Source organism: Aptenodytes patagonicus, chromosome 3, assembly GCF_965638725.1.
Source record: "Aptenodytes patagonicus chromosome 3, bAptPat1.pri.cur, whole genome shotgun sequence".
NCBI classification, from domain to species: domain Eukaryota; kingdom Metazoa; phylum Chordata; class Aves; order Sphenisciformes; family Spheniscidae; genus Aptenodytes; species Aptenodytes patagonicus.
Window position 1 is genome coordinate 60,389,574 of NC_134951.1, and position 24,006 is coordinate 60,413,579.

At 44.6% G+C, this 24,006-nt stretch overlaps 1 protein-coding gene across 8 annotated transcripts in view; it reads left to right on the plus strand.

The window, feature by feature from the left end:
* Nucleotides 1-293: 293 nt before the first annotated feature.
* Nucleotides 294-24,006, plus strand: part of PKIB (cAMP-dependent protein kinase inhibitor beta) — a 58,379-nt gene continuing 34,666 nt past the window's right edge. Inside the window, exons 1-3 of one of the 8 annotated variants that reach the window (XM_076335481.1) lie at nt 843-908; nt 1,644-1,727; nt 4,853-4,889. The gene's annotated coding sequence lies outside the window, so the exon portion shown is untranslated. Of the gene's footprint in view, nt 327-842; nt 909-1,228; nt 1,458-1,643; nt 1,728-4,521; nt 4,580-4,852; nt 4,890-24,006 lie in introns of those variants that run through there. The other 7 variants (XM_076335482.1, XM_076335483.1, XM_076335485.1 and 4 more) reach the window with 7 other exon arrangements.

The following is a 24,006-nucleotide window of genomic DNA, read 5'->3' on the forward strand; positions in this document are numbered from 1 at the left end:
ATTTCAGGCCCAGACTGGATTTTCTCAAGCTCCTGCGTAAAGGCACATCCCAGGGGCCAGAAGTCTTACGACAGACTAGTGCAGTTGAACCACAGCCTCTCCCTGTGTGGTGTAATAAAGCTTGCAGCCAAAAAGGGTCACATATGGCTACATCCAGGTGCCAACTTTTTGCATTGTTTTCACACCAGAATTTGTCAGATGCTAGCTGCTTGCGTCGGGCAGGAGCGGGAGGATGTCCTGTGTTATTTTGCTGGTGCAGTTTGAGGGATTGCAGCCAAAAAAATGCGTAACACAAAGAACTGAGACTAAAATGAGCAAGGCTCCAGGTAAGAGCTGTATTTTTCCCTGCTATTTTTGGGTGAGCGGGCACCGGGACCTGCTCTCCTCGCCGCCATCAGTTTGCAGAGGGACAGCTCCGTTCCCCCAGGAGGGCCACGGGGCCAGCGCTGTCCTGGGGGACAGGCACCCTCGGGAGGCATGTCCCCCCATGCCTGTTGGAGGTGTGTGGGGGGGTCCCCGGTCAGGTGCCCTCTCCCGGCTGCAGAGGCGAGCTGGGGGGCACCAAGCTGGGCCGCCCCACACTCGTTTATTTTGGGGAGTGGTGCCCCATGCCAGCGCCGAGGGTCGGGTCAAGCTGGCGGTCCGCCCCCTCCAGGCTTGGCAGCCCCTCGGGGCTGCCCCGCTGCGGCCACCTCATGCGCTCCGGGGGAGGCCCGGGCCCCGGCCCCGGCCCCCCCGCGCCGCTCCCTGCGGGACGGGCGGCGGGGACGGGCGCGCCGGCGGGGGGGCGGTGCGGCCGCAGGGCGGGCACGGCAGCCCGCCGCCTCCCGGCACGGCCGCGGCTCCCGGCGCAGCGCGGGCCGAGGGCAGAGACCCGCCGGCCGCGGCAGCGGCACCTCCGGCGCCGGGTGAGTGCGGCGGCGGCGGCGGGCGGGGGGCCGAGGAGGCGGCGGGGCAGGTTTGGGGGTCGGGCGGAGGGGGAGCGGCGCAGAGCGGCGTCCCGCGCCGGTCCGGGCCGTGGCCGCCGGGGGTGGCTCGGTCGCGGCTCGGTCGCCCGGTCCGGGTGCCGGCAGGGGACACCCCCGCAGGGGCGGCGGCGGCGGCGGTGCCGGGCGGGGTGTGCGCGGCGGGGGGCGCGGGAGGGGACGGCCGCCCTGCGCCCGCAAACGGGAGCGTTCCCGGCTGGCCGAGCCCCTGCCGGGCGGAGTGTCCGGGTAGCGTGCGCGTCCCTCCCGGCTCCCGGCGCAGCGAGCCCGGCCCCCGCAGCGGCCGTTTGCTTTGGGCACCGCTTTGAGCGGCGCGGCAGGCTCTTGGGGAGAGGGACGGGGAGAAGTTGGAGCGGAGGACGCGTAGCCCAGCCGCTCTGGGAGAGGCGGGGTGAAGCAGCGGCTAAGGGTGCTCCTGGGGACGGGAGCTCCCATGTCCGGCCGCGTCCCAGGTGTTCTGCGTGACCGTGGGTAAGTCGCGGATGATCTGTCTGTGCCCCCCTGTCCTAGATGCTTCCGTGCGACTGCCCGACCGGGTTTAATGTTTATTAACGGTAGGTATTAACCTCTAGGAAGTGCTCAGGGAAACTGATAAGAGGTGTCATAACTAGAGTGCCTCTCGTCAGGAAGAAAACTAAAATGACTTTTTTCCAGCAGAAAAGCAATCGGAAGTGCTCCAGGTGCAATTTTAATCTGCAACTCCTTTCTGACATCGTGTTTGTATGGTCAAATTAATCAGTGGTAAGAACACGAAGAGTAGAGAGTAAAAATACCAGCTTTATTTACATAATGACACTGCTTAGTTGTGTTAAAATACATTTCTGAAAAATAACCTTTGTGCATGAAGTCCATAATTAAAGTTGCATGGGCAAGATAATGAACAACTAACATGCAGTTTGTTGATGCAAAAGATGTTCCTAGAAAATGAGTTAAAATACATCATTAACTTTAATCTTTCCGTGATTGCAAGGAGTGTCCTTGTACTTCGATCATTCACAAGGCAGGATTTTTTCTTTCTGATTGCAACAAAATGTTGGCAGTAAGAGAATTGTTTCTTAATTCAGTTATGATGGATGCTCCTCTGCATTTGTTAAAAGTGGACTCTGAAGAGCGGGCAAGTGCTTTTAGCGGAGGAAGAAGTAAAAAAGAGTATTCAAAATACTCCTGAAGCGACAGATAAAACGATCTACTGCGTGCTGTTTGGTTGGTACAGATACACCCAATTCTTAACGGTTTGAGTTTTGAAAAATAATGAGACTTTGGTCATTCCAAGACAATCCTAGTCGTCTTTGGGGGCGTTGTGTTTAGGATTGATGAATGTGAAAATATATACATCATGTTGACTTACCCAGTATAACTTCATCACCTTTTGTAGGCAGCAAAAACCAGTTTGGATGAAACATTTGATCAGAACGGAGACCTTGAAGGAAAGACCATGACTTTGTTTGGCTTTCCTCACTGAAGAAATATTTTTTTTTGCTTCAGTTGTTAATATTCCCTTTGAAATGCTGAACTTCAATGTTTGTGTTATGATGTTTGTGAAATGTTACAGTGTGGTTGATAAACTACTTATATGGAAGTAATATAAATTGAAACTTCACTAGAAATATCCAAATAACTTACAAAAGCAATCACTTTACTGTACCGTTAGAGTGAAGGTTTAGTTCTATAGATTGATTTTGAAATAAACCCTGTTGGAATAGAGACCAGTCTACCTTATTTTGGCTTAGACATGTCACGACAGTAACAAATTTAAGCAAAACAGCATAACATACATCAGTATGCTATAAAAATATACAGGAGCTTCAAAATAATGACAAATTTAAAAAATATTGATGCAAATCATGAAATGCAGAGAGAGAGAAAGTCAGGTCATGTTGTTAATCTGTCTGGAAGTGCAAAATTGTTCCCTTGTGTCCATTTATTGATCTATTCTGTTCAAATAATATTTTCTGTTAGCATAACGATGAGTGTTTTTAATGAATCATTCAGAATGTACCTGCTTCCTTTGATTTCTAAAACCTGGGATGAAAATCTGTGAGGAATCATATGTGTAGTTTTCTCCATCAGCTAACGATCACTCTAGTGGGAGACTGTATGTTCCCTGAACTCCTGCCGAGCTTTCTGCTGGACTTCATTGATTTCTCTTTCTGGTGAAGATGCTCCAGGACCTTGCTCAGTTCTCTGGGCATGGCTCCCTCTTGACTGGCTTTGGGGGAAAAGTGAGGGAAATTTCTGTGCTCTCTCCATATCTTGATGGCCAAAGAGCCGTCATGCACTGCAACGTCTCCCTGGCGTGCTCCTTGTTTTCTCAAACAGTTTTGCGAGCAGTGAAACAATGCAGGATTTAGGATTGATGGCTTGATTTGTTTCACTCTGTGGCATCCAGACTGGCCACTCAGACCCGTGGGATCGCCACCAGCACTGAAGGGGGAGAATTACAAAAATAAATCCAAGCTATCTTGTCTGGTAGAAGTATTTGGACAGTCAAACATCTGTGTTAGAATAGATTAAGATTCTGGCCTTTACATTTTTACAAGGGGATCATCCAGATTTTCATTGCAGCCTAAGCGTATGGCTTAGCAGAAATCCTAGAAAGTCAGGAATCGTGATCTGGTCGTGAAAAGCTCCAAAATCTGGCTTTCCTCATGTGAAATAATGTCTTCTGTACTTGACTTAATAATTCTGGTTTTAGAAGTTTTTCCCATTTGAGATTTCTGCTTGTTATTTCTTCCCCTCTGTCCTGACTATATTATTTTCAACCTGGTTTCCTAATGAGATGAAGCTAAAATAATAATGCCATCTTGACTAATAGCTCCCCTCATTGTCCCGGAGTAATTTTTTACCCCTGGGGATCAATTTCAACCAATATAAATAGAAGAGTAGAGATTTCAAAGTGATAAAATTCTTACAAACCTCAAGACTGCCGATGACCAGGGAGATGAGAGAGACGAGGTTGATGTCCCCACTGAGGCAAGAGCTGTAGCAAACATTCAGCTTATCAGACATGAGAAAATTTGTGTGGGTGCTCCATAGGATGCTGAGCTTCATAGCTGCTGCTACTCACAGGGCTGGCGATTGTATTTTTCAATTTCTCTGCTCCTTGGGAGTGCACAGTCTTGGAAGTTTTGATCATGCCTTTTCTCCTCCATAGTCCCCTCAAAATAAGCTCTATTTGTCCAAGATGTTTCTGGTAATGAGATAGATATAAATGCTGTTGGTCCTCAACTTCATAAACTGACCTGTTGCTTTCCCAGCCCATCATTTAATACTTCTAGATGCAGGGTTGATAGCCAACAGTGCTGTAATTTTCTTTTGTTACCTTGGCTCACTGCAAACACTCGATTACTGTGGTCACAATAAAACCTACTTTCTTCCACAATCAGTTTCTCTGAATTGCTTACAAGTTTTTGATTAGACTTTAATTGACTTCTTACTGCCACTGCTGTTTCTTCTGGTTATGGCTGCATCTGAACGTCCTCTTCTGCTTTCTCTGCATAGCGGGATGCTGTAGCACTCTCCCCGTGTCGTGACAGCAGGAGGATAAAGGAGGAGAAATGTGAAAAGGAGTTTATCTAGCAAGACCTTTATAAGTACATGATGCTTTTACTGACTTTTAAGTGGTGGTTATTGTTCTGATTATTTGTTCTGTTACATAACTAAAGTTAAGAGCTGTATTTATGGGTAATTGCCCATTTTCTCCTTCCTTGTCTTTCCAACATTAATACCATCACAATACTTCCTTTCTTCTCTCTTTCATTACCTCCCTAAAAAATGGCTTTGGGTGGATTTTTTTGTTTTGTTTTGTTTTTTAGAAAGCTTTAATAGTATAGTAAGTTGATTTGCTAATTTTTTTCCTATTGCAGAAATCGTATCAACTGGACTTGCTGCCTGGGCCTGAAGGTACATATATAAATGAAACCAGTTTAGTGAAGTGCTTAGTGAATAATGTTAATTTCTTTTTAAATATTCATCTGCATTCAAGTTGCACTAAGCTCTCCTTTACATCTTTTAGAAATCATTTATATATTATTAAAGCCTGCATTCCGCGCTAAAGAGAGCGTGCCATGCTTGTATAGCGATTACATTTGACTTTATTCTCCCAGTTTATATTAGCAAGAGGAGGAACGAGGCACACAAGAACGTCTTTTTCTCTGGGAACAAGCACATATGCTCATGTAACATCTTGCCCTGCCTCATCTTCTTGCACTTTGATGGAGCCAAACGTCCTTCCTTCCCCGCCGCAAGGACCTGGCCCCTCCTGGAAGCCCCACAGGGCTCTCCCCGTGCCCCGGGGAGCTGCCACCAGGCACGCCGGGCTGGGTGCCTCCCAGATGGTTTAAGAGGCAACTCCCACAGCGGTTTCTCACCCCTCGCCCCTCACCAGCAGTTGCATCGCTCCCAGAAATGCGGGATGTAGCAGCATGCGTAGGTGCTGCCCAGTCTGTTTCCGTTAAGATGCATCCAAGGGATCTCAAAACCCTGCCAGCAGAAGTGTTTGACTTGAACCGCTGTGACAGACTGGGTAGGATGTGCAAACCCCTGCCCTTACAAGGGCAGTGACATCCCACAGAGAGGGGAGCGTGGCCCCTGCCTGGAGGCCAGGGGGATGGGCTGGGGTGGGAAAGCCGGCAGCGGGGCTGAGAGCGGGAGTCCTTAACATGGTTCAGCTACAGCCGAGGCAGCACGTCTGATTACAGCCTAAAAAAACAGTGCCAGTGAAGGGAGATGACAATTTTACCAGCTGGGTCAGGTTTGCACTGCACAAAGGCAGGCGTGTACCTTGAGCAGCCTTTGAGCGTGGAGCTGTGTCAGGTGTACCCAGGCTGAGGCATTTGGACAGGGGGTGTTCAGCTAGCTTGCCAGAGCGCAGTAAGCACTGAATATGCATGGCAGAAGCTTTTCTGCATGTGCTTGCTTTGGTATGTAGCACACATCTTTCCGTGCTGACCCCAGAGGTGGAGGCAGTTCTGTGCTAGGTTGTGCTGCAAGGATGCAGCTCTTAATTAAAAACCTTCCATTTTGCTGTGGTGTCCTTAGGAAGATCCCAGAGAAGCAACTGCAGATCAGGGAGCGTTTCTTGCTTTTTTCTTCTTTAATCCAGATTAAGCAGTATTATTTGCTGCATACGTAATGATAGCAACGCATTATTTTCCTTCCTGTTGGCTTTCCCCATCCTGTCCACATGTTCTATCCGATAAAGGAAGATGAAGTAGGTTTGTAGTACACAGTACCATTTATGTTTGCAGATCTAAACACCTGCTGATGCAGAACAGGGCAATAATTTATGCTGCTTTCCAGCCTTCACAGGCAAATGGGCAGCCTTTTATTTTAGCCCTTTTCAATTACCTTTGAAACCGGTTTACAGAATTCTGTGGGAAACCCACAAGTCTGTCCATAGGCTCCCAAGTAACCTGTAACTGTGTTTAGTAATGCAGCTGCGGAGTGGTTGAAATGTCCTTGGAGGACATGCTGCATTCAACTCCTCTTGGGTAGGGACAGCTTCCTCCTCCGCAATGAAAATCCTTCCTTCGGAGTCAGCCTTGGATCAGATCGACATCCTGCAACTCTCTTTGCCTAAAGAGAAGCCAGCAGGTCAATAAAAACAAGTATTAAAGTGAACATCGCTGGAGTGTGTAAGCCATTTTTACAAGACAAACCCAAATGCCTTCAGACCTCTGGGTTTGGTCTTTGTGATTATTATTCCTTGTGGAGCAGGCTGACTTGTTGAAGGGTAATGTCACTAGGATACTCCACAGTATTCTGAGTTAGTTGCGAATACAAAATGGTTAGTAGTACTTGTGTGGTAGGCCTTAAAAGAAAAGGAACCAACAAAAATGAGAATGAGGAAAACGAGGGAAGAAGGAAGTTTCAGTTTGTGTGCCCAGAGCTTTTAATAGTGCTACTTCTCAATACTTTTAGGACAGTATTGCATTAAAGCGTGTACATTTTCCCCATGACATAACATATTCTGATTCGGAAACATCTTGGAGTTATCCTATATCCTAGAGGGTGTTTATGTGGAAGCTCTGTGGCTGTGTGTATATTCATGTACACATGTACAGAAAACACCTGGAAGTGTGGTATTTCATGATCTCTGTACGATGTCTGGTGACTGAGGCTGAGATACCAGATAGGCGTTAATAAAATTCACGCAACTACGTATTCTGTCTGGATAAAGTATTCCCTTTTGCTCAGGCTTGACACCTCCTTTAAGTTTTGTTTTGCCTAGTTTTGAAACCTGTGTCATTTGTGTCCTCTAGCTGAGCACCTCACCCATTGATAATTTCTTCATTACAAGGTATCTTGCTTTTGCTTAGACAGAAGCAGAAGCGTTGGCAGCTGTTATATATTTCATGCTAACTAATGAAAGTGCTCTGTGACATATCCCTGTGTAATGCCAAAGAGATTATCATTACGGTGAGTCTACGCCCTCCCCCTGCCTCATCAAAAATAGCTTTAATTCTTGGGCAGTATGTGGTATGCTTTGTTCATAAGCAATTTGTATCTACAAAGGTGGATTTTACAGTCCTTAATTAAGAGAGTTTCCATTAAATAGTGTTGGTAAGATTTGTGCTGTAAGTATGTATATGGAGACCTTAGAAGGTCTCTTCTGTCTGTTGTGGACGGGGTTTGGTTAGATAGAAGGACTAAAGGAAGCAGAAGACAGGAAGGTGATGTCTAGAAATTTTGTCACTTGAGTGGACAAGCTGTTCTGAAAATAGTATTTGAAATGTAACCAGAATTTCCCCCGTGGTACCAAGTAGAAGGATGTGGTTTGCCTAATACCTGAAGTATACACGTTTCTCAGGGCTTAGCCAGTTGTGAATAGCATTGTTAGCTTTGGCAGATGATACAACAAGGTGTTAAGCAGTCATATGGCACTTCATCTTAATTTAAATCCAGGATATAGCGGGAGTGCTGGAGCTTTTCTGCTGCTGTATGAATAAAAATTTTGGGGATTGGCTTTATAAACTGTTCTGCAAAAAAGGCAAGCCACCCTGGAACTGAGGAGCAGAGCAGAGCTCTGTGTTTCTGTTGCCACTTCTTCCAGAGCGTGAATGGGATGCTCTTACAGAGGCAACTTGTAATTGGAAGACGAGACACTGGTTTAGCTGTAATCCTGCCTGTAGCAGAGCCAGGCTTGGACACCGGAATGCAGCGCCACCCCTGACGCAAGTAGTCAGATGATGCTGTGGAGTTGACAAGGGCAGTCGGTATGATTCACCTTCTCTGTTTCCCTGTAAAATGGGATGCACTTTCCTCCGGCGAAGGAGCCATTTTCTAGAGTATCAAGAGCATGATGGTCACATCTGGGGCAGTTGCCCCGCGAGGAGAGGCTGAGGGACAGGCTGGCTCAGGCTGGGGGGAGACGCCTCCGGGGGGGTGGCAGCAGCCCCTGGTACCCACCAGGAAGAGGGAGCCAGAGAGACAAGGGGCATCAGCTGGACCAAGCAAAAGAGGTTCAGATAGTACAGCAGGAAAAGCCTTTTCCCTGGGGCAGCGGGGCAGAGGCGCAGGCTGCCCAGGGAGGCTGTGCCGGCTCCGTCTGGGGGCTTTCCAGCCCCGAGGGGGCACAGCCCTGAGCAGCTCGGTCTGACCTCAGCATTGAGCCTGCTGTGGCAGGGCTGGACCAGGGAACTCCTGAGCTCCTGTCCAGCCTGAGCTGTCCTGCGACCCTGTCATCCCAAGTTCAAAGCTGAGCCTTTGAAAAGTTGCTGCAAAGCCCTTGTTACCATCTATGTGTGAAAAATGTAACAGGGAAGAGGGACCCTTATTTCCCAGATTGAAAGAACGCCAGTGACAGTACCTTTAATGAGAAATAACAAATGGATGCTTACAACAACAGCATAGTGGTTTGCAGTCCCTGCCTTAAATATCTTGCCAATATAATCTGTCTTAAATATGGTTAAATTCAATGTTGTAAAATAATTTCTACGTGTGCTGCACGTGCTCTGTTTCAGGCTCCAAGTCTAGTTCAGTTTGCTGCTGCTTTTATTCACCTAAGAAAAGCTTTCTCCAAGGCACAATATGGTACCATAAATATGCAGGGACTTCTGTAAACATGTTTCGCTAAAGTGTTAACGTGATGTTTATGTTCTATGTTCAAAAATGAAACACTGATCCTGTTGCTTTCTTGGAAGTAGGCATCATGTGCAATGGCATGATTTTGACGTTTTAAAGAAAGGTCCCTCAGTGGGGATGGGGTTCGTCTAATATGTCTCACTTGTTTTTCTTCTTGGGAAGCTCAGGTATTAGAAATTCTATACTACCCTTCTTATGTTTTCTCTAAATGTCTTCTCAGAAGAGCTGGAGTGCAGTGACACCTCACGATAATGAAGTCTCCAGAGAAGACACTCACTAATCTGTTACTAAGACTGTAGGTTGCTTCTGTTTAACAAAAAAATGTAAAAAAAAAAGTAAAATAAAAGCAATTGCTTCTAAAATGGATATAGTCTCACTTAAACAAACATCAAGCAAAAAGCTCCTCTCCGTGTTGTCAAAGCTGTTTCATAAGCAGTGATTGAACATGTGTTCCCTGAGTAGTATAAAAGAGTTTGCGTTAAGAAGCCAGTGGTGCTTTCAACCATGTCCTTGCTCTTCCCCATCATTACTCAGAAACTGTCACTGAAAGTGCTTGCTGTTTACCTCAGAGAGCTTAAAAAACCTTAAGAAGATGAGCATGTGAGGGTTGGAGGAATATTTGTTTTCTTTCCCCTTGAACTTGCATTTGTTTTCTGGAAAAGCTAGAATTGTGGAAGGAATTGAACTGAATAAAACTAAATCTCAGCTGATTCCTGATGGAAACATCCTGTTATTGATGTGGTTGGAAGCTCTCCACTTGAACGTGGAAGGTGTACAGCATAGAGCCGGAGCACAATGCCTTTAGGAAGAAGACTTACTGAAAAGGCAATGCTAGCTTTTTCTGTTCTGAATTTGTAGTTTTATTACTTATAGTTTGAAGAGAGTGTACCCGCTGTCCACGCAGTTCCTTTTATTAATGGGCTAACTCACTTCTATGTTCCTTCTCTCCTTCCAGATTCTCATTACTTACAGGTAGCTGGAAGTAGCACTTCAAAGTAAAACAATAAATGGGACGATGTGTTTCTCAAACAGATTTCCCAATAGAGTCAGTGTATTGCTTCTGTTCTAGCAAGTTTTGAAAGTAAAAGAAATAAATACTAATTCATGATGCTAATTCATTTACCTTTACTGATTATTAAAATAATTCCAAATGGAAACGTACTTGCTATAATCACATTTAAGGAGAGACAATTTCTTGTTTTGAGTGAACTATAAGAATTCATGCATCTTACCATGGAAACTGAATGTTATTACAGAAACTTAGCTATCTTGAACGGATATAATGACATTCAACTGTGTATTCACTGTGTTAATTAAGTGACTGGTTAACAAGCCAGCCTTTGTAGAGAGTTAAATTATGTCATATAAAGAGAGGACAAACAAATTTGGAGGCCTCTTTAGAAAGAAGTAGTACTTGGTGAAGCGTCTAAAGAGCATAGAAGACAGCCGAACAAATTTATCCAGCTGACCTATTTTGCAAGTCCACATGGAGTGATATCTGCCTCTTGATTCTGACTACCAAAAAAACCCAATTAAAACTTCACACCATAATGATCTTAAAAGTTGCTTGTTCTTTAGATTTCTATCAAACCTAGAACCTGAAGTTCTATTGCTTAAAATAAATGAAAATTTATGCTCTGGAAGAACTGAAAGATGAGATTCAGAGACATAATTTTTTAAAAAAGGAAACTTTTTAAGTATACTTAATTGCTTGATCAGCTCTTGCTATAAATATTTTAACTATGTAAGTTTTCTAAGCATACATTTTGAGAGGAAGTAGTAATTTATTTGTTTACGTTTGTATCTTGGCTTCATTTCTGTACCTTTTCAGAACCTAGGAAAAAGTGTGTAAGATTAGAGGTCAATCAAAGCAGATTAAAAAAAGCTCAATTTAAATTTTGGACGGCGCAGCCCCTCCCCACCACCACTCCCCTGCATCCCGATGCTGTGCCTTGTTTCCATTTGATTAAAGCCACCAAAAAGCTGGGATTTCCAGTCCAGACCTTTCTGTAGAGACTCCATTCGGGGTAGGAACGAATGCATGTGTTCCTGCACTATTCCTGACTGAGAACTGGGGAGCAGACATAACAGCCAGCACTGCCATCTCTGGAGTGAAGGACGTTTCCCGTAATCTCAGTTTCCTTGTTAAGACTTTCCAATATCGGTATTTCATAGAGGAAGGAAAAGTGGGGCTGACAGCCCGAGCTGCCATCTGATGGGAGTCACATTTGATGTATAAATGGCAGCGGATCGGTTAGTTGTGTCTGTAACAGGTGAGGCAGTCCAGCAGTTTAGGCTTGGAAAAGCAGGAGCCCATCGAAGATGGGACGTAATTACCATTTGAAATTAAACTTCTCCCAAAATGGGGATATCTGTTCAGATGTCTTACCAGGAGCTGGCAGGGGGATCTGGCTCCACTCCTCCCGTGCCAGTCTGAACTGCTCCATCAGACAATGAGCCAGTCTAGACACCTGAACAAAATATGTGCAGGATAAGACCTAGTTGTGATTTTCTAGTGTCTGTGTTGACCTCCCCAATGTTTTGGGGCAAAGGCCTTGATAGGAGCATACATAGAGACATGCTCTTTTGATGGAGACCTTTTTAAGGCTCGATCTCACAAGAGAGAGTGTAGGGTTCAAAAGCATGAGGATAGATGGCACATCACTAAATGGGATGTGATGAGGGGGAAGATGCTCAGCCTCAGGCAGCATGGGAGCTAAAAACAGCTCGGTGGTGTTGGAGCTGCGCTTGCACAGTGCCAGCACAGCCAGTACCTAACTTGGGAGTGGCTGGAGCTGTTCTGGGTTTGTTCAGAGGAGCAAATCCCAAGGGAGAAAAAAACCTGAAGCTGAGGAAGGAATATTACCTACGTGGTCATGTCTGGTATCAGTATGGGAGTTTCAAAAATTGTTAAGAAAATAAGCATATGGGCTGTATAAAAGGCACATAGGCTTATTTTGAGTGAGGAACATAACAGACACTCTGTTCTCCATTTTACATCTCTTTGGAAAGTGTCTTCACACGTTTTCCTGTAGATTTGTGACTCTGAATTTAGGGAGGGAGGGTGAGGAGGAAGGGAAGCTGAGGAGAGAGCAATGCTGGGATCTGACAGAGATTGGCACCAGTTTGTTTTTAAATGGAAGCTGCAGAGGAGCTGCAGTGATGTGTTATATTGTTAATTACGTTTCAGTGGAAAAGTGCTGCTCAGGAGAAAAAGGCGTTTCCAGTAACAGCTCTGGAGTTGTAGATCCTAGGAGAAATGCCACCCTGCACGAACGTGGTGCTCAGCATCTGTTGGTGAACTGTGACATGTGAAATGATACTTCTCTGGATAAAAATAGAGCTTAACTGTGCTAAACATTCACAGCAAACACTTATTGAGACTCCAATTTGAATGTTTAAACTGTGAACAAAATACCAGGGAAAACCCACCGCTAATTCTGTGGCATCTGATTTCTGGAGGAAGTTGCACCCTCATTTTCTAAATTAGAGGAACAAAAATAACAGTTAATTTTTTCTTTTTTTTCTCGGATCATGCTGCATTTGGTAATAAATTGCCGGAAAATAGCTCATGAACTGTCTGTAGTACTCATCTGGGGTGCTGAGTTTGCGGGATGTTCACTTGAACGCCTTGGGAAAGGCAGCCGCCCATGGGAGGGGGCAGAGCTGGGGTGACGGGCCAGGTGGCAGCTCGGGGAACAAGGTCTGTGGCACATGGAAAGGGCTTGAGGACCCCTTGCTGCATCTCATTTGGCCTTGGGGCTGTGCACCATGGCTTTGACCACGAGCGTCAATGATACTGGGCAGAAGGAGTGAGATAAAAGGTCGGGATGGTTTGGTTTTATAACTAAAATGGGCAGGATGAAGCTATTGAGACCTTGCGAATACTTTCCTAGTCTATTGAGGAGAACGGTGGCTGACTAAATGAATGTGCCTTGGCGACAGCAGTTGTACCCAGTTGTCATCTCATGTTTTGGGATCTGTGGCGGGTGTCCTGATGCAGGTTACTTTCCTTCTTCAAGGTAGAGGACACTTTGAATAGCCTTTGAAATCTTGGCTCACCTCCTCCTCCATTAAAAAATGAATGGATGCTATAAAAATACCAAGGCTAGAACATTTCCTCTGGTCATAAATTTCCCATGGGAAGACTGCTCCGTATTCAACAATTTAATGCTGGGACTGGTAATGACGCTTGGGTTTAATAGGGTTTATTAAAGTATCTTCACTATTCAGAAGAATAAAATTGTACTGGTGGTTTTGCACTATTTTGCACTGTATATGCAGTACTGATTTGCACTGTGTGAGGCTTCTCCTGTTTTGGTGGTAAAGACTATCTTATTCTCGTCTCCACAATTCAGGCAGAGCTCTGATGTTACAGTGTACCAGTGGAGCTGTATAACCAGAAAAGATACTGGTAATCAAACATGGAAATCTGTAGGAAAGGTCATTTTAGTTATCAGATGCATCTGCCCTTTTCCCATCCACTAACTTGCAGTTTTAATGGCTCTGGGGTGGCACAGAGTTGTTACTAATCCTTGCTTTGAATCAGCAGTGCCTACTAAGATAATGTAGGAATTGTCCGGAGCTTTAGATTGAGGGATGGTTCAGATTAAAAGAAAACACAAAACCCAAAAACTATCAAAAGAGCTTTTCTACTATACCACCAAATTGATTACTTCTAATTCAGAAATTTATTTAAACCTTTCTTTTTATCTTTCAAAACTGGATTTTGGATACGCATTTTTACCATGTAACCCTGATTTTTTATTTGTGTTTGTTTCTCTGGGATTGAGTAGTGAGGGCAACTATCCAATTAATCCAGAATGGGCTTCAACAAATCCCAGATGTTGACGTGTGGCGTAGCAGTACTTCCCAGCAGTGTAGCAAGTACCTCTTTTGCCACATCCAAGAGCGTGGGACATGGGGAAGGGGAGAAGGGTCTGTAACTATTTGTCTGCTGCTTGTCATATCGTATCTATTGAGCATTCACACTGTTGGCTTCAGCCTCACGCCTCCACCTCAGCTTGGTGGTTTCACGGCCATTTGTGGCACGGGGCTTGCTTCAGCATCTGCACCGTTCCTTGGCATTTTCTCCAGCCTGCTGATGAGCCACATCTGGCTGTTGGAGCTGATCCGTGCCAGGGTTTAGGTTGTGGCACCCCACAGATCCCTCCATGCTTCTGCCGGTTGGTTATGGGGCATCCTCCACAGGAAGTGTTCCCTGTGGCTGGAGGCCATCGTTCAGCTTGGGGCTCTGTGAGGCAGGGGTGGGTTTTCTCATGGATCTCCTCGCAACATCTGGAGATCTGCACCCAGATCTTTCACGTTCACCTGTTTGCCTCAAACCATTTTTTTCCCCCTCTTTTTTTTAATGCTGGAGAAGGACGGCGCGGAGGCCAGCAGTACTGTTTTCAGTCTCAAGAAAGAGCATTTGCAGCATTCGCATGGCCTGTAAAGCAGGCCACTAGAACACGGGTGTGCTGACAAAGAAACGTTGGCTTGCCCTCTAATCTGTAACACCCCTGACAATAAAATGGGAAAAAGTTACCTTCTGAGTTCAAAGGTAATGCTGAACAGACAACCATGTCACCAGAGAAGTTTCTTGAAAGACTGAGGAGTTTATGTTCTTCTAATGAGGCAAATGAGTGACGTACTCCGGATTCAGTTGTGCCAGGCGGGTGATAATGGAAATTAATTGTTTGTGAAAAAGTTTATGATCCCAGAAACATTTACTGGCTCATCTGGAAAACATGCTACACAACACAAGTGTTCTGCCATCGCACCGACTGGGCGCCGTTGTTTCACTCGATTTATTTTTCTCTACAGCCACTGAACTACTCCAGTTCCATTGAACTATTTCGGGTCACTTAGTCAGCAACCTGAAACAACACTCTACTAAGTACAGCTTTCCTGGATATGTACATTCAGCATATTTTCTTACTGCACGAAATCTTAGAAAGGCTATTGGTGTATCCTGACTTTGATTTTTCTTTTTATAGTCATTTACGGTTTCAAAGAATATTTCCACTTGTATTGGTAAAGGACTTCTAGTGTGAACTTGCAGCTCATTCTCCTTTGACTAAGTTATTTTGTCTGTGTCAGTTTTTGATGTCTGGTACCCATTTTTCAGCCTCCATTCTGTAGCTGAAAGACCACAATTCCAGGAGAGTAGTTTATTTGTAGATGTTCCTCCCTTTTTCTTCTTCCAGATGTGATTTTCATGTATATATTGAGTATTTTGACAGTCAGCTCCCACATGTGTTCGAAACGCACATCTCTCAAGAATCAAATATTAGCTCATGAAATTCAGTGAGCATGAAAACTGAGAGGATAGTGTAGGACTGGCTGACCGATGCATCCTAAGAAGAATGCATGGTAGGAAGAGCCTGGGCCTTAGGCACAAACCCCTGACCAATGGTATCTGTGGCAGGGTAGCTTTTGTGCTTTTAACAGACATGATACTACTGCTAAATACCTGCTGTCTCTTCTTCTTCAAGCTGCCCTCAGAATTCTTCGGAGAAGCAAAAAATCACTAGGGGCAAACAGTGAGAGAAAACTCAGAACATTGTACGGGAAGTTGGCTGTATTCTTGAATGCTACGCATGAATATTTTTCTGATTTTGAATAAAGCCCTGAAAGGAACTTGGCTGAATACATGGAATCTTGAGGCCTATGCCATGTGTCCCGTCATTTCTGTGAGATGCATCCTACCCTATTTCTATTTCTATTTCTACTTCTATTGGGTTTTTATGCATTCCTTTGGAAGCAGTGCATCTTAGAAGAACTTCGTAGCAGCTCTTTCAAGTCAGCAGTTTCCTGCCTCAAGAGGTACTTTTAGGCAGCTTAGACCCACAGCACATCAAGGCCTTAGGAGTGGACCACCCAGGACTTGAAGGGTAGGGTCTTGTAGTGATGCCTGTCTGCCTTGTTGAGCTTGAGGGTAAATGAGGGCGAATTTGGCTTCTGACATAATTCAGAATATCTGTTATAAATTGTGCCTGGCTACATTAGCCTCTCAGATGGATCTCTGCAGCACAGTGGTACACTGTCTCTGCTTTTTCTTTGGTGATGTCCTCCATACCAAGGGCGATAAAAAAATCTGTAGATCAACCTGCTTGTCGCTGTAAAGCTGCGTGGTTGATTGATGTGTGGCCCGAACATATCCTCGTGTAGAGCACTGACTTGTGAGCTGCGGTCAGAATAAGCCAGTGCATTCATCCTTTTCCTGAATATGGGTAAAGGGAAGATTTCATTCCTGGAATGAACAGAGGGAATGCTGTTGCTGTGCGTACCTGAGAGAGAGATGGACCAGGAATAATAGCTGGTGAATTAACATCAGATTATGTTCACTTACAGGCTGCTAAAAGCTGCATAAGTAGTCTCCCATCATTTAAGTGGTATACATAGCAGAGAGAAGAGCAAGAACACCACCAGATTGCCTGAGGTTTGGTTTCACAGCACACTGAATCCAGAGGTGACCTTCAGTTATCATCAATGTGACATCTTTGTATACACGGTGTGCCAAGGCTTCCTTCCGTTGTTTTGTTTCAGGTTAGATCTCAGTGATACAAGACGTGGAATAACGTGGTCAGTCGCAGCCTGTTAGGTTAAAAGAAATGGTAGCACATGCAATTATAGCGGCTGCATGATGAGACCCTTGTGCTAACAAATGCAACAGGTTCTTGTGCAGAACAGTTTGGGTGGGGGAAAGGGAGGAGAAAGTGCGATGATAAAGTGACATGAAATTGGGGAGGGGAAAATGAATAGTGGATTCAGCAGTGATGCTGGACATAGGACAGTGGTTTTCAAACACACTTGCTTCTCTTCAGGCTTATCATCAAGGCTTCAGGCTTATCATCCTTCTGCCACTGACATCAGTTATGCATCTTTTTCTTTTTTTGTTATTTGCTACATGCAAATATGAATACTGTGTTTTCATGATGTGTAAAATTGCATTCCCCTACTGATAGCACCAAGGAGTCTTGCAGGGGGGATTGCAAAGCACTTGCAAATATCCCATTTGACGGATGAAGCTATAACGGAGTATGCAGAGGTTAGGGATGGGGTTTAATGATTCCTGCTTTCCCTCTCCTGCTCTTTGCAGAGATGCTGTTGTTCCAGGGAAAGCTAAGAGGTGCAATCCTAACCCTCAGGGAACTCCTTAAGCTGCAGCTGTGTCTGGCCTGCATAGTGCAAGAACAAAGGCTGAAGAAAACCTTTTTCTGCCTCTGCTGTCCCTCTCCACCCCTTAAGGAATCAGATATGATTTATTGTCTTCCCTGGGACTGCCTTCCCCTCACCTCCAAATGCCATTCAACCTTTGGCAAGCCCTGATGTGCTAGCAGATTGGTTCAGCAAGTGACCACAAGCTGCTGCTAGGGTGGGTCTGGGCTTCTGACATCCTTTTCCTTCTAATTACAGGTTTTTAAAGAGGGATTTGGTTTTGGAACTGCTGACTTCAGCTCTTACATCTATGCTGATAGCTTTATTTATGGCAGATATAGCACATAAATTGTCATGTCCTGACTGCCCAACGTCAGGGATGTCTCTGTAGATAGGAGAGCAGGTGGTGTTTCTTTGGGGCATTTGACTTTTAAATTTCCTTGCTTTAAAGAGCACTGCTTTAGGAATTGATTGCTCCTGTTACTGCCCTTTCAGAAGGGCAACCTGCAGGACTGCAGGGCTGCCTCTGCAGCCACCAGTGGCGAGTTGCTGGGCTTCAGGGATGATCAATATGGAAAAACCTGTGTGTTCATCTCTTTGTGCACTGTGAAACTTCCCATTTACCATTCAAGCAGAGTTCAGCACAAGTGGAGGGGTCACAGAGTTTCAACAGGAAGACAAAATTGATAATCTTATGTTCTTTTCTGATTGAGGTCTTTCATTCTTTAGAGTACTTTTTCATTCTCTAATGTTTCTTTGAAATCAAAAAACTAAACTGAATGAACAGTTAATAGGATCCTTTCCCATTTTCATTGGAAAGCTGTAATGTCTTATTAGCCCAAAATACCCGTGTAATTTTCCACTTTCAGATTCTGCCTTCTACCTCTCCAAAATCAGCAGACACATTTGACTTCTTGCCACAGGAGGAACTAGTCTTTCCCCTCTGCAGGGGATTGCTGTGGGGCTAGTTGGAGGTGGTCTCACACACCAGCTTCTGGGGGTGGAAATCAAAACTGAAAATGTTTTTTGTGGTCTTCTCTTCGTTAGAAACTTGATGTTCTGCCTTGCCACAGCACTGGGCAGCAAACACTGGACTAGAAACCTCAGTGTGATATGCTGTTCCACTGCTTGGGTGTCCAGAAAGGAATGGGTTTTCTTAAATCAGTGTTGACTAAATGACTTGGACTGCTCTTTGTTATGGAAGGGGAGGAAAGTTTTCCATTTGCTTTGAACTGACATAATGGGGATTTCATTTGTGTGTGGGGGGTTATTTTCATATTTTCCTCCAGAGCACAAGAACAGTTGAACTGGTTCAGATCGAACGGCTATCTTGTGCATAGTGTCTTGCCGCTGAGAGAAGTAAAAAAATAAATGCCTAGGAGTCCTGGTTTCGGCAGGGATAGAGTTAATTTCCTTTCTAGTAGCTGGTACAGTGTTTTGGATTTAGGATGAGAACAAAGTTGATAACGCACCCATGTTTTGGTTGTTGCTAGGTAATGCTTACACTAGCCAAGGACTTTTTAGTTTTCCATGCTCTACTGACTGAGAAGGCTGGAGGTGCACAAGAAGCTGGGAGGGGGCACAGCCAAACTGGCCAAAGGGACATTCCATACCATGTGACGTCATGCTCAGTACATAAACTGGGGAAAGCTGGCCGGGGGGGCCGCTGCTCGGGGACTGGCTGGGCATCGGTCGGCGGGTGGTGAGCAATTGTACTGTGTATCACTTGCTTTGTGTATTATTATTATTATTATCATATTATTATTATTATCATTTTACTTCAATTATTAAACTGTTTTTTATCTCAACCCACGAGTTTTTTCTCACTTGTGCTCTTCCAATTCTCTCCCCCATCCCACCGGGTGGGGGGGAGTGAGTGAGCGGCTGCGTGGTGCTTAGTTGCCGACTGAGATTAAACCACGACACTAGGTAAAACACTATGAACACACAACAGTACTTTCCCCTGTGTATTCTCCATGTGTCCAGTGCTCAGCAGCTCACGGGTTACTTGAGCCAGGTGCAGTATCTTTTTGTTTAATAGCTGTTGATAGATTTTACTTTCTTCAAATTTTTTATGACCGTCTCAACATTATTAATTACCTCCTGGACCTCTCAATCATCTCTTTAGATTGAACCCAGTTTTCAGATCCAGGATAGATTTGCCACAGACATCCAGAAATTGCTCCCTGAAGCCAACTGCACGACATCAAGCAAGTTCTGTCTTGGAAACAATTGAGATTTGTTGCCTATTGATTCTGTGGGCATTTGAAATGCTAAGATCGTGTGTAATGGCAAGCAAACCACGAATCTGTGGAGGTGTGGGGATTTGCAGAGTGTTGGTTTCTGACAGAGGTCCTGGCCAAAGTACAGGACGTCCAGAATGATAGCCCCAATCTTCTCAAAGCCAAGCCTCACTGCTGCCATTAATTAATCTTTCTTTTGGATGTCAGTGCTACCTCCTCATCGTCCTCTGCCAGCTGGTGTAATTGTCTCCTTGTCCCTACCCCAGCCGTAGCCATTGCTTTCTTGTCCACTTCAGGCATGTAGGAATGTTGCGAGTGCTTTGCAGGGTAAGTGGTTTTGGAGGCAGAAGCATTGCTCAGGTGCCTCTCGGCACACAAAGAAGTACTGAGGTGAGAAAAGGCGTTAGGTGCAGTGAACGCCCTTCAGATCACCTACCTACTCTTTTGCTTTCAGAAGGTATACATTGAGAAGTCCCAGAAGAGAATGAAACAGGAACCAGTCACAGCTCTGGAAGAAACAGAAACAATCCTGGTGATTTTTAAGATCCTATTGAGAAGGAGTGCAGAGCTCCTTAATGTTGTATTTGAAGATCTGAAGAAAATACAAGTTAACAAAAACATCTGAACTTGTGTAATTAAAACTAAAGTCTAATTACAGTAGAAGATTTTTACACTGTGTCATTCATCCTAAGTTCTTAGAGCCCCCACATGAGAAGTGCAGATATTCAGTGGTTCTGCAAATCAGTAAGTAATTCAGTAAGGTACTTACAGCCAGGATTGTTACGGGAAAAATGCTTAATTAGGCCTCATTAATATAGACGGACTTGTTTTTGAAAAATTGTTTTTCTGTTGCTGAAAACAAGCTTCTTTAGGGTGCTCATTCCTGAATGTTTAGAACAAATTTTGAGTTTGAAATGCTTATCAATAAGTAGCAATAGCACTGGGTATGGAAAAGTGTTTTTCTCTCTGCATCTGTGACATTTCTCTTGAAAGTAGTAGAATGGCCTTGCTTATGCAAGTTACTGGTAGAGGAAAGAGCTACAACTGTAAGTAGATGTGGCTTAAGCATAAGATTAACCTACTGATCAGCTATAGACATTTTTTTAAACTTCATAAGAGAACTCATGAACTGTCTTTTTTTTACATATTTCACTGCAGATAATGCTCATGACACAAGTTGTGTAGATAAATAGTTTACAATATGGGATCAGAAATTAAATTAACCTCCTTTATCTGTTCAGATGTAGAGCCCACATATCTCTGTCTAGGAATGGTAAAAATGTGCAAACTGGTAAGCTCTATCCATTTTTGAGTGATAAACTCCTCAAATATGGGTTTACAATGTGGAAATCATGCCTGCCAATATCCTTCATGTTCAGCATATGCTGTATGAGGAGGATTAAGTCATTGTGCATCCTCTCAAAGCTTCCACGGACTGTGTAGGCAACACACTGACGTGGGGAAGAGTCACCCAGGTCAATATAATTATACTGGACCCAGGAGGAATTGTGATAAAGGATTTTTTCACTGGGGAGACCGTGTATAAACCTCTCACAAAAAGGACGGTGGAACCTCTAAAGTTGCTCTGCGTGCACGTTAAAGATGTCCTGTAAAAGTGCTGCACAGTCTAAACTGATGCCATATTTATGTATTTCAGAAGAAAGAGCAAATTGGCCTCTTATGGCCAAAGCAATGCTGTAATTACGGTCACGGGAATAGATAGGAAGCCTAAGGAGAGGGCTTTAGTCTGTAGGCTGAAGTTCTGGTCCCCCACCTGCTGTAGAGCTGTACTCTGCCAGTAAGCTGTGGCTTTCAATCGTTGGCATAAAATGCCTTTCAGCAGAGACCAGCACTTTGGAGGCTGCTCCTAACAAAGATGCAAACTCACCTGAAGGCAGAGTGAGGCAACTGGTAAGCATGTCAAGAGCCTAATTGTGAGGGACTCCACGTATAAAAAGCACGTCGTTAGCACTGTCTGTAGGCTACCTCTTTCTGTGTGTGATGGGACAGAGCTGTCTCCTCTGGGTTACCTTTCTCCAGTCCATGGTATGGACAGGAGCAGATGCACTGGGGTGATAAGTGTTTGGAGGTGCCTTCACCCCTCATTCCAAAAGAAGCGGGAGTTAGGAGTGGTTATGCCTTCGCTGGAAACAGAACGTGGACAAAAATCAGAAGAGTAGCTATAATATGCCATTTCTTTCTTCTCTGTTGACATGCCAGTTGTCTGTTACATTTTTATCTTGACAATGATTGGGAAGGGCATGGCTACCTTGGGAAAAGAGTGGCAGGTGAGTGTCTGAAGAGTGCAATGGTATTTGTCATGACTTTCTAGGATGCATAAATCAGACATCTGGGTCCTTAAGGCCGTGCTCAAAAGTATTTGTCATTTAACAGCTCTCGGTACAATCACATTCAAATCCCCCAGAAGTTTAATTTTACTCCGAATAGGTCAAATTATTTGAGCACAGACAGAAGTGAGGATGGGGTGGGGAGGTGGACTCTGAAACTGTGCACCAAAGATCTAAAGAAAGACTCGGGCCCTGTAAGAAGGGATGCCCCCGCCCCAGGGTGGGCCGTACTTCCCCCTTGTTTCACCAGCCAGCTAGCTAGAAGCTTCTGCACAATGCTCCTGTTCATGTGTTTCACGGGTGGGGAACAACCACGGGTGAGGGTAAGGCGCACACATCCTCTTAGCCGGAGTCTCGGGGGACAAAGGGAGCTTTGTATGCGGGTTGGCAGGGAACATCCTCTCCTGCGACTTGCCCCTCTCTACTGGGGGAGGTGGCTCTCGCCGGGGACGTGTGGCTGAAATCCTTCCCTGATGCAGCTGGAGAAGGGGAACGCTGAGCTGCAGCAGGTAGCAATTCCTTTTACATTTCACAGCTAGAAACTAGTGGTTGTTCAGTCTAAATTCCAGGTAAATGAATACCATAAATCCTCTCTTAGGAGACAAGCCTCTGTCTTCAAATGTTTTTGAGCCTATTCAAGCAACTTCAGGCTATGCTACCTACAGCAACGGGCTGAGTTGGTGCCCTTCTTCCTCACTGCTTCAGAGGGATGTTGCTGTTTTTGACATTTTCAAGTTTAAATTCAGTACAGCATCAGCCTCATCAATCATAGTATGAAGACAATCCCTGTCAGAGAATCCAGGCTTTATCTTTGCTTTTTGCTCTTCTCCGAGACACAGAAAGAGCTGGCGAAAAAAGCTGTCAAATGCTTCTAGGTGATAGTACTGAGACTCAGAAATTAAAACTGGACTAGGGCAAAAAAATCTTTACGATAGGTGCCAGGGATGGAAGTCTGAATCTCAAAGGGGAACTCAGAAGGCAGACTTTCTGACTTGTTTTGTTTCCTAGTTCTGCTGTTTTGATTGTGTTTGCTTTTTATGGACCACATTTTTATCGTGCTGATTTTATTTCGCTACTGTTTTACACTAGTACATAAGGAAAATATATTATCAAATCTAGTGGGTTTGTGTTTGCACTTGTATAAATAACTCTTTAGCAAGCTATTTATTAGTTATTTCTACTGTACAGCATCAGGGGATAAAAAAGACTCACAGTGTAGACGTGCTTGCATAAAGATTGTATTCCTAAGGGAGCACTAAAAAGAAAAACCCCAGCCTAAAAGGCACATGCCATGTCCACAGTCCAGTATTCGGTATTTGAAGTTCATACACTTAAGGGCAGTAGTAAAGGAAGGCAACCTTAACAGAAAGCATCAGTTTAGCATACATTTCAAAACTTGCAGTACTGACAGCTTCTACAGCATTGCTGAGTCGGCTGCATAAGGGTGAAAGGTTTGTGATCTTACTGTCAGCAAAAGTCTATGAAGACTTGCTAGAGAAGGTGATGAAAATATTCGTGAAGCTTTTGGCCCTCACTGCTTTTGTTTTTGTGATGACCCTTAAATTATAAATGGATATGGAAAACAAATGAATCATCATTTTCCGGTGGCAAATATAATGTGATGTTCTGTTCCTTAACTGCGTTTTTCCTGGGTGCCTGTGTACGAATGCCTCCCAGGCTGCACTGCATGGTTAATTAGTTATTTACAACAAAGCTCGCTCAGGGCGAGGGTAGACTGGTTTTGTGTGTTTCACTGCACGGATTACTTTGTTGTCTTTAAACTAAGGATTTGGGAAGGGCGTGTTTTGAGTTCTTTCCTACAGGCTGATAAAGCACAGGAGGCCACAGGCAGCTTTCTCAATTGCTATAACAACTCGCTTGCGCTTTCCTCATCTTCCCTTGCCACTTACCTTTGCAAAAGATCCTGGGTGTAATCAAAGTATGGTCTCTGATCCTCGCCAAAATCAATAGATCTCTTTTGCTGTCGATTCCTATGCAGTTTGAAAACCATAACTGGGCCCTGGCATAGCTTAAAACTCAATGAACTGTTAGTGACGTCTCAATTTTAATTTTGGAACATTCCATTTCTATCGTGGCAGTCTGTTGCCCTGTCGAACAATAATGCCATTTACTGTGAGACACATGTCAGAAGTGCAGCTGAATAAATTTAACTTCGACATT